Source organism: Natator depressus, chromosome 6 (assembly GCF_965152275.1).
Source record: "Natator depressus isolate rNatDep1 chromosome 6, rNatDep2.hap1, whole genome shotgun sequence".
NCBI lineage: Eukaryota > Metazoa > Chordata > Testudines > Cheloniidae > Natator > Natator depressus.
In genome coordinates, this window is record NC_134239.1 from 16,061,013 (window position 1) to 16,068,143 (window position 7,131).

Here is a 7,131-nt window from a genome sequence, read left to right on the forward strand (position 1 = left end):
AAAGTCCCAATCCTGCAGCCTTCCCCACTGAAGTCAGTGGGCTTCAGGCTGTGGCACCGAGCCCTGTGTTTTGCTGTCTTGGATTTTTGCTGATTTGATTTGTTGGTAGGATGATTTATGAGCAGCCGTCACCCCAGCAACCCCACTGGATTTCATGAGAGCTGCTGCAGCTGCTGCTAAATTTAGACCCAGCCAAAGAAGTGGGAGTGAAAGATTTGTTTGGAGATTTCAGTGGCTGTCATTAACTATTTCATTTATTAGGAAAAGGGGTGTGTGAGAAGGACGAGAATGACACAGCAGGCAGGCTAAGGTGCTTCATGCAGTGCAGAGATCAAAGGGTTTGAGCCCAATTGCGACAGTTTTCTATTTCTTCATAAAAGGCAATTCAGCAACAGATCAGATAGAGATAGGAGCAATGCAGTGAGAACATTAAGGCAGAAAACAGCCTCTGCCTTCCCTCTAAGGATCTAATGCTGCATCTCATTGGAACGTGGCACTAATTGTACATGGATGGATCCCCAAATGGTTTAAATTGGCCGCAGCTCCTCTGGGGTCAGTGGGCCAGATCCCCAGTTGATCCAAATTGTCTGACGTCGGTAGAGTGACACTGATTTACACTAGCTCAGTATCTGTCTCACAGAGGCAAATTCTGCTGTCCTTTACATGCAAACCCCACCGAAGCTGCTTCCACCCGATCTGAGTTTGGCCCGTGGGTGCTGTGTCATTGTTTTACCATTCTTCCACTCTGGTGTGTGTTGTCCCTTAGGAGGGAAGAAAGAAAGATGGATTATAACATCTGCCAGACAGCTATGATGGTGATGGATGGGCATACGTACAAACACAGATAGCTCGATTTCACAAGACCATGAACACTTTGCTTGTATGTTACATCCCCTTCCTCTCACCCCTCATCTGTTGCTGGCTATTTAGCATGTACACTCTTAGGGGCAGGGCCTGTGTCTTCATATACGATGATGGGAAACAGACAGGCAGGGAGGTGAAATGATTGTCCAAGGCCACCCGGGGAGTAAGGCGCAGGTCTCAGCCCTATTCTGGAGGGCCAGAGATAAGGAGCCAGAGGGGAGTTGGGTCTCCACGGCCCATTACAGTGGCTTCATGGAGCTTCACCCATTGACACCAAGGATCTGGCGCAGTGTGGGAGACAAGCCTCCACCAGACCCCAAGGGATTGAATGGCAGAGAAGCTAACAGATCGTTCCCATCTCTAGGGCCTGGACTACACCTAAAACTTAGGGCGACCTAGCTACATTGCTCAGGGATCTGAAAAATTCACACTTTGAGCAACGTAGTTAAGCCGACCTAAGTCCCTGTAAAAAGAAAAGGAGTACTTGTGGCACCTTAGAGACTAACCAATTTATTTGAGCATAAGCTTTCGTGAGCTACAGCTCACTTCATCGGATGTAGTCCCTGTGTAGACACTGGGAGGTTGACGGAAGAATTCTTCTGTCAACCTAGCTACTGCCTCTCAAGGGGGCTGGATTTACTACAACAATGGAAAATCCCCTTCCAAGCAAGTGTCTCCAAGTACAGCGGTGCCGCCATAGCACTTCTAGTGTAGACAAACCTTAGTAGGACTCCACAGAGTTAGACGTGTTTTGAGACTTTCTCTTAACTTCAAACAAGGCCCTGAGCCCCAGGGAGCTAGACACAGAAGCGGGAGGGAATGGATCATATTCTTGGTTGCCCTAGTGTAAACCAGGAGTAACCCCATTGACGTCAGTGCAGTTAATCTGGATTTACTCTGTGTTCACACAGCAGTGAGAGCAGGATCTGTCCCATTTCAGCACATGTTGAAATACAGATGCTGGGCTGAATGCAGAGCAAATTTGAAGAAAGTCTCAGGTCAGCCGAGAAGGTGCGACAGTGGATGACATGCACACCTTCCCCTCAGACTTGGGGTTCAATTCCTGGCTCTGTGTGACCCTGGGCAAATCACTTAGTCTCTCCAGGCCTCCATTTCCCATGTGGGGATAACAATGATCCCTTTGTCTTGTCCAGTTAGAGAGTCGGCGCTTCAGGGCACGGACCGTCTCTTAGTGTGTGTGCACAGCACCTAGCACAACAGGCCCCGGATTTCTCATGGGGTGTTTGGCACTACAGGAAACAATAACAATCGCTAATCCTGTTATTAGACTCCCTGAGACAAAACCCTCCCCAGGGTAACTCCACTCATTTCAGGGAAGTTACCCCGAGGGATGGATTTGGTCCTATCCCACTTAGATTCACCCCCTCTGACACAGTATCACCTCGCAATCTGCCCCACCCCCCAGTCCAGGGGCTCGCTGGTGCTGAAGGGCTGGGAGAGAGTGCCCCAGGGAAAGCCTCTCCCATGTGGGGGCAAGGCCGAGCAGCCCCCTCCCTGCTTTCAGTTGCACTTTTGTCTGTTTCCTTGGAAGCTCTGCGCCCTCACACACAATCTCAACTGGGTCTGAGGGGAGACCACGAAGTGCTGGGGGTCTGCCTCACCCCATCTCACATGCGCGAGGCCCCTGGGCTTTTATTCTGGCAGGGATGAACTGGAACAAACGCAATCAGTTACAGAAGCCAGTGGGGGCAGGTTGGGGCTGCAGCACCTCTGACCACGTGGCCACTTATTTAGATCCTTAAATACAGGGGTGACGGGGAACACCTCCTCCTTGGGCTGGTGGGGCAGAAGCTCTCCCTCCCACTCCAGTCCGCTTTAACCTCTGCCTAGACAGGGGGTTAGCTGCTAACCGCCAGCCCTAACTGACTTGTCCGAGGGCAGCAGGGGTAGATCTATCTTGTCCCGTCATTCATACTGCAGGGAGCCCCTGGCTCCCAGCCTGGGATCAGACCTCCCGACTGCTCCCCTCTCTCTCCATGCTGCTTGTACCCAGTGCGTTTTCACTCAGCGTGGGTTGCGCCAGAGGCCCAGGTTGCACACGCCCGTGCAGTGCGAGCCGTGCGCAGACGAGACGGGCGGGCTGACGGAGGGTCGGAAAGGGACGGGGATTGCTCCCAATATACCCAGGAGGTTTCACGGGAGGGAGCGAGGGAGGGAGGAAGCTCTGCAGCTCCTAAGGCTTGGAGGAGGGAGGGGTCCTGCTAAGGTGGATGGGCACAGGTCGTCGTGTCTAGGCTGTAGAATTGCCCCGTGCGATGGCCCGGTCTGCAGAGCCCTAGGGAAGGAAGCTCCTGCTTTTTATCTCGTTTCTTTTTTAAAGGCCGTCCCATGCAGCAATAACAACTGCAGTCAGAGCATGGTCAGGCTGCACCGTTAACCTTCGCCCTTCTGCCTCGTGCTTCTGTAGCACGGCAATAAGGCCCAGACTCTCTGCTCCGGCCCAGCTGCCCTCGGCCCAGGCCCAGCCTGGGGGCCAAAGGTGGATTTAAAGTACACGACTGGTGAATCCCACAAAGGGTTTTACTGGGACTTAGGCGCCTACCCTGCTTTGGGGCTTTTGGCAATCCCGCTGGGCACCCAGCTGCATCTTTAGGGGCCTAAATCACTTGGAAAAGCTGGCCCCCTGTCTGCTAGCTCCAGCAGCAGACTGCTGGGCTGGCGGCTGGTGCTTTCAAACTTGATCTCCTACCAGTGAGCACTCGAGAACCCTGTCCCTGCCTGTAACCGTCCGAGCTGCACTCTGCGGGTTGCTCATTGAAACTGGAGGCTGAAGGTCCGTGACCAAAGGAAATCACTTCCCATCCACATAGCGGTGACACTTTTTAGCTCTCCAGACTAAACTCGGAGCATCCATGTCAACCTGAGCACAGTTACTTTCTGTGTAGAGCTAGACACAAAGGCAACAGGCCTTTCTCTGTGATCTTCCACCATGTGTGAAATTACCCCTCGGATTTTATATTTCAGCCTTTTGTAGACCCTGTGGCTAGCCAGGCACCTCAGTGTGGCTGCTCTAATGTATGCCCAGCTGCCCACAGCTCCCAGAGCCATTGCTAAAGCTGGGAATAGCCCGAGCACAGCTGCACCTCAGCCACACCTCCCATGCTGGAGTGGAGCAACCCAGCCGCAGGACGTGTGGGGTGGAGAGACCGGAATTGACCCACAGTCATGAAGCAGCAGATGTAGTCAGCAACATCCGGCTTAGGTGCTCCGCAGCCATTCTACCTGGGACTAGGGTAGGGGGAGTGCTAGACAGGGGCAGCCCCTCAGTGCTGGTATCCCTGCCCTCTATGCAGATGGCCCAAGAATCGAGCCAGGAGGGATTTCCCCCATGGCGCTTCTGACACCTGTGGGGCTGGAGAGCCTGGGTCAGCACTCCCTACCATTCCTGGGAACATGATGTTTCTGGGCCTACACAGCTGCCAGGCTGGGCGGACAATCTCCTCCTCATCCCCACCCCTGCAAGTTTTGCCCAGGCCGTGGGGTGGCAGGGACTGGCTCTTCTTTGCTGACGAGCTCTGGGTGGGGGAGAGAAGCGAAAGGAGCACAGCGGCATAAGCTCAAAATGTTATTTACCTCGTTGGAACCTCTCCAAGATGCCACTTCCCATCCGCTCTGGCCCCAGGAGCCGGAGGCACTGAGCAGGGCTGTGTCGCCTGCAGCTCCATACCAAGCTCTCTCTGTCCCCCTCCTCCAAACCCCAGCTCATGACCTTGCCGGCTGACAGGCAAGTACCACACACCCGGCCCGTGCAAGCAAACTTCCTCTTGTGTCATGGAAAATCATTAGCCTGTCAATAGTTGTGAGTGCAGGAAATGCCGGAAAGGGATGGAGCATGTGGTGAGAGCAGGGCACCCGGGACACGTATTGCTGCACTGCCACCAGGATGTCACAGGGGTGGGGGGATGTGGGTACACCCCTGTGTCCCTCAACAGGCCAGATCTGCAGCTGGTGTAAATCAGTGTTGCTCCATTGAAGCTTGGGGCGGGGGGGGGGGGGGATAATGCCCATTTATACCAGATGAGGATCAGGTCCCATATGCTTGATTCTTAATCCCATGTTTACCAGTGAAAATCCAGCCCCCTGCACATGAGAAAAGCTGCGATGCGAGCAGAATCAGGCCCCATCTGTGCACAGGAGATCAGAATTGGGCCTATCGGGCCCTCTCCTTCCCTGGGGTAATGGCATTGACTTCAGCCCTGCTCAGCATGTCTAGATCCCTGTATCATGGGGGAGAAGGAACTGGAGCCAGTGGCCAAGCTCCTGCTGACTCCACTGGAAGCAGGATCAGGGCGGAGAAAAGCGGGACGAGGTGTGAAGGCAAAGGGAGCTGGAAGAGGAGACAATTAAAACAGACAATGCTCTCTCCAGCCAGCACGCAATGCCCATGCCAGTCAATGAGGGATGCCGTCTGAGAGCCTGGAACACACCCCAGGGGCCTTAGCACCCAGGAATAGATGGGCAATTCTCCCCGCGGTGGAAGTGCTGGCCGGTCGATGGGAAATGACCTCCTTTATTAACATACTTGAACTGAATTCCAGAAAATTAATTAGGGGATGATTGATCGCCCTTCCCCACCCCTCCACCACTCCCTTACAGGCAATAGCAGGCTATGCCCTTCTGGGAGTGCAGGGGGGTGTCTCTGGGGTGAGCTGTGCCATGGGGAGTCTGGGGGAGAATGGATCGGTCCAGCTGCCCCGTCACACCTCGGGTCAGAACAGCTGCCCCTGGGATCACAGTGTGAATGGGAGACCGAGGTTTGTACCTGCAGGGTGCATTCTCCCAATGACCCCATGCGAAATTAACCAGGAGACTCAGGACAGGTCCATGGCGGGCCAGACGGGCCAGAGACAATGGACAGAATCCCACTGGCCCCAATGAGTTTTGATCAAGCCCAAAGCCAGTTGTTGGCAACCTCCTCAGAGAAGCCGAGGGCTGAACAGGCCGTGGAGACTGAGCTCCCATCTCAGTCCTGGGCTCTGCAGAGCAGGTGCCAGCTGGTGTAAATCAGCCATAGCCTCATTGGTGTCAATGGGCCAGATCCCAGCTGGTGTAAATCAGCCATAGCCCCATTGGAGTCAATGGGCCAGATCCCCAGCTGGGGTAAATCAGCCACAGCTCCATTGGAGTCAGTGGCCCAGCTCCCCGCAATGGGGTAAATCAACCATAGCTTCATTGGAGTCCACGGCCAGAGCCTCAGCTCGTGTAAATCAACATTGCTCAATTTGTGCCAATACTGATTTACACCAGCGAGGACCTGGCCCCTGTGTTTAGCCCCAGGCTATAGAAATCATGGGCACATGAACCGGATTCTGTGAGTCTCAGGCGTCTCCAGGAACTGCCCGACTTGCCCGGCTGGGGTTCACCTTCTCGTTTAACGCAGGGCAGGAATTCTGGCGCGCCTGTTTCTCAGTAACTGCCATTTGAAAGCCAGTTCCTGGCGCCAGTCGAGGCGGCGCAGGCGAGCAATGCCTCAGTGACCTTTGGCGGTGCACAGGGGAGGGGACTGGTGCGCAATCATCAAGATGAAGCTAAACTGCCACCGTATGTCGGTTGCTGCAGTGGCCCTGTGCAGATAACGGTGCTGGTTTTCATGCGTGTGCCTGCAGGGTCCTGTCCCCACCGAGTGTCTCCGCTGTGCAGACAACAGCGAGCCGGCGCTGAGCAGTGGGGGTGCCGTTCACGCCCCGCTCTGGGACTTTTGCTGCACTGCGCGTTTGGCTGCAAATTTCCTGCCATTGAGCAGAAAACTTTCTCACCTCAAACGACGACCGCAGGCGGAGATAAGAGAATAAATATAGCAGGGAGAAAAAAACACACTGCCTCAGGGACAAGGGGAGGTTATTATTGAAATGGATCAGGTTATTTCTGTCGGGGCTGGGCGTTACGTAACAACCACATCAGTATCTCCTCAGCAATGGCTCTGCCACTGACAATAAGGGCCAGATCCTTAGCAGAGGTGATGCCAATTTACACCTTGCAAGATGTGGAGCATAGACTCCAATAGGGCGACACTGATTTACACCAGCTGGCCCCTTTGACTCTGATAATGCAATGCTGATTTACACCAGCTGAGGAGCTGGCTTACTGACTCCGATAGAGAGACACTGATTTACACCCAATGGGGATCTGGCCCTTTGACTCCAATGGAGCTATAGCTGATTTACGCCAGCTGGGGATCTGGCACTTCTAAATCTTTAGTCTCCCCTGGCACCCACAGCCCCTTCCTCACCCCCATATCAGGGTCAC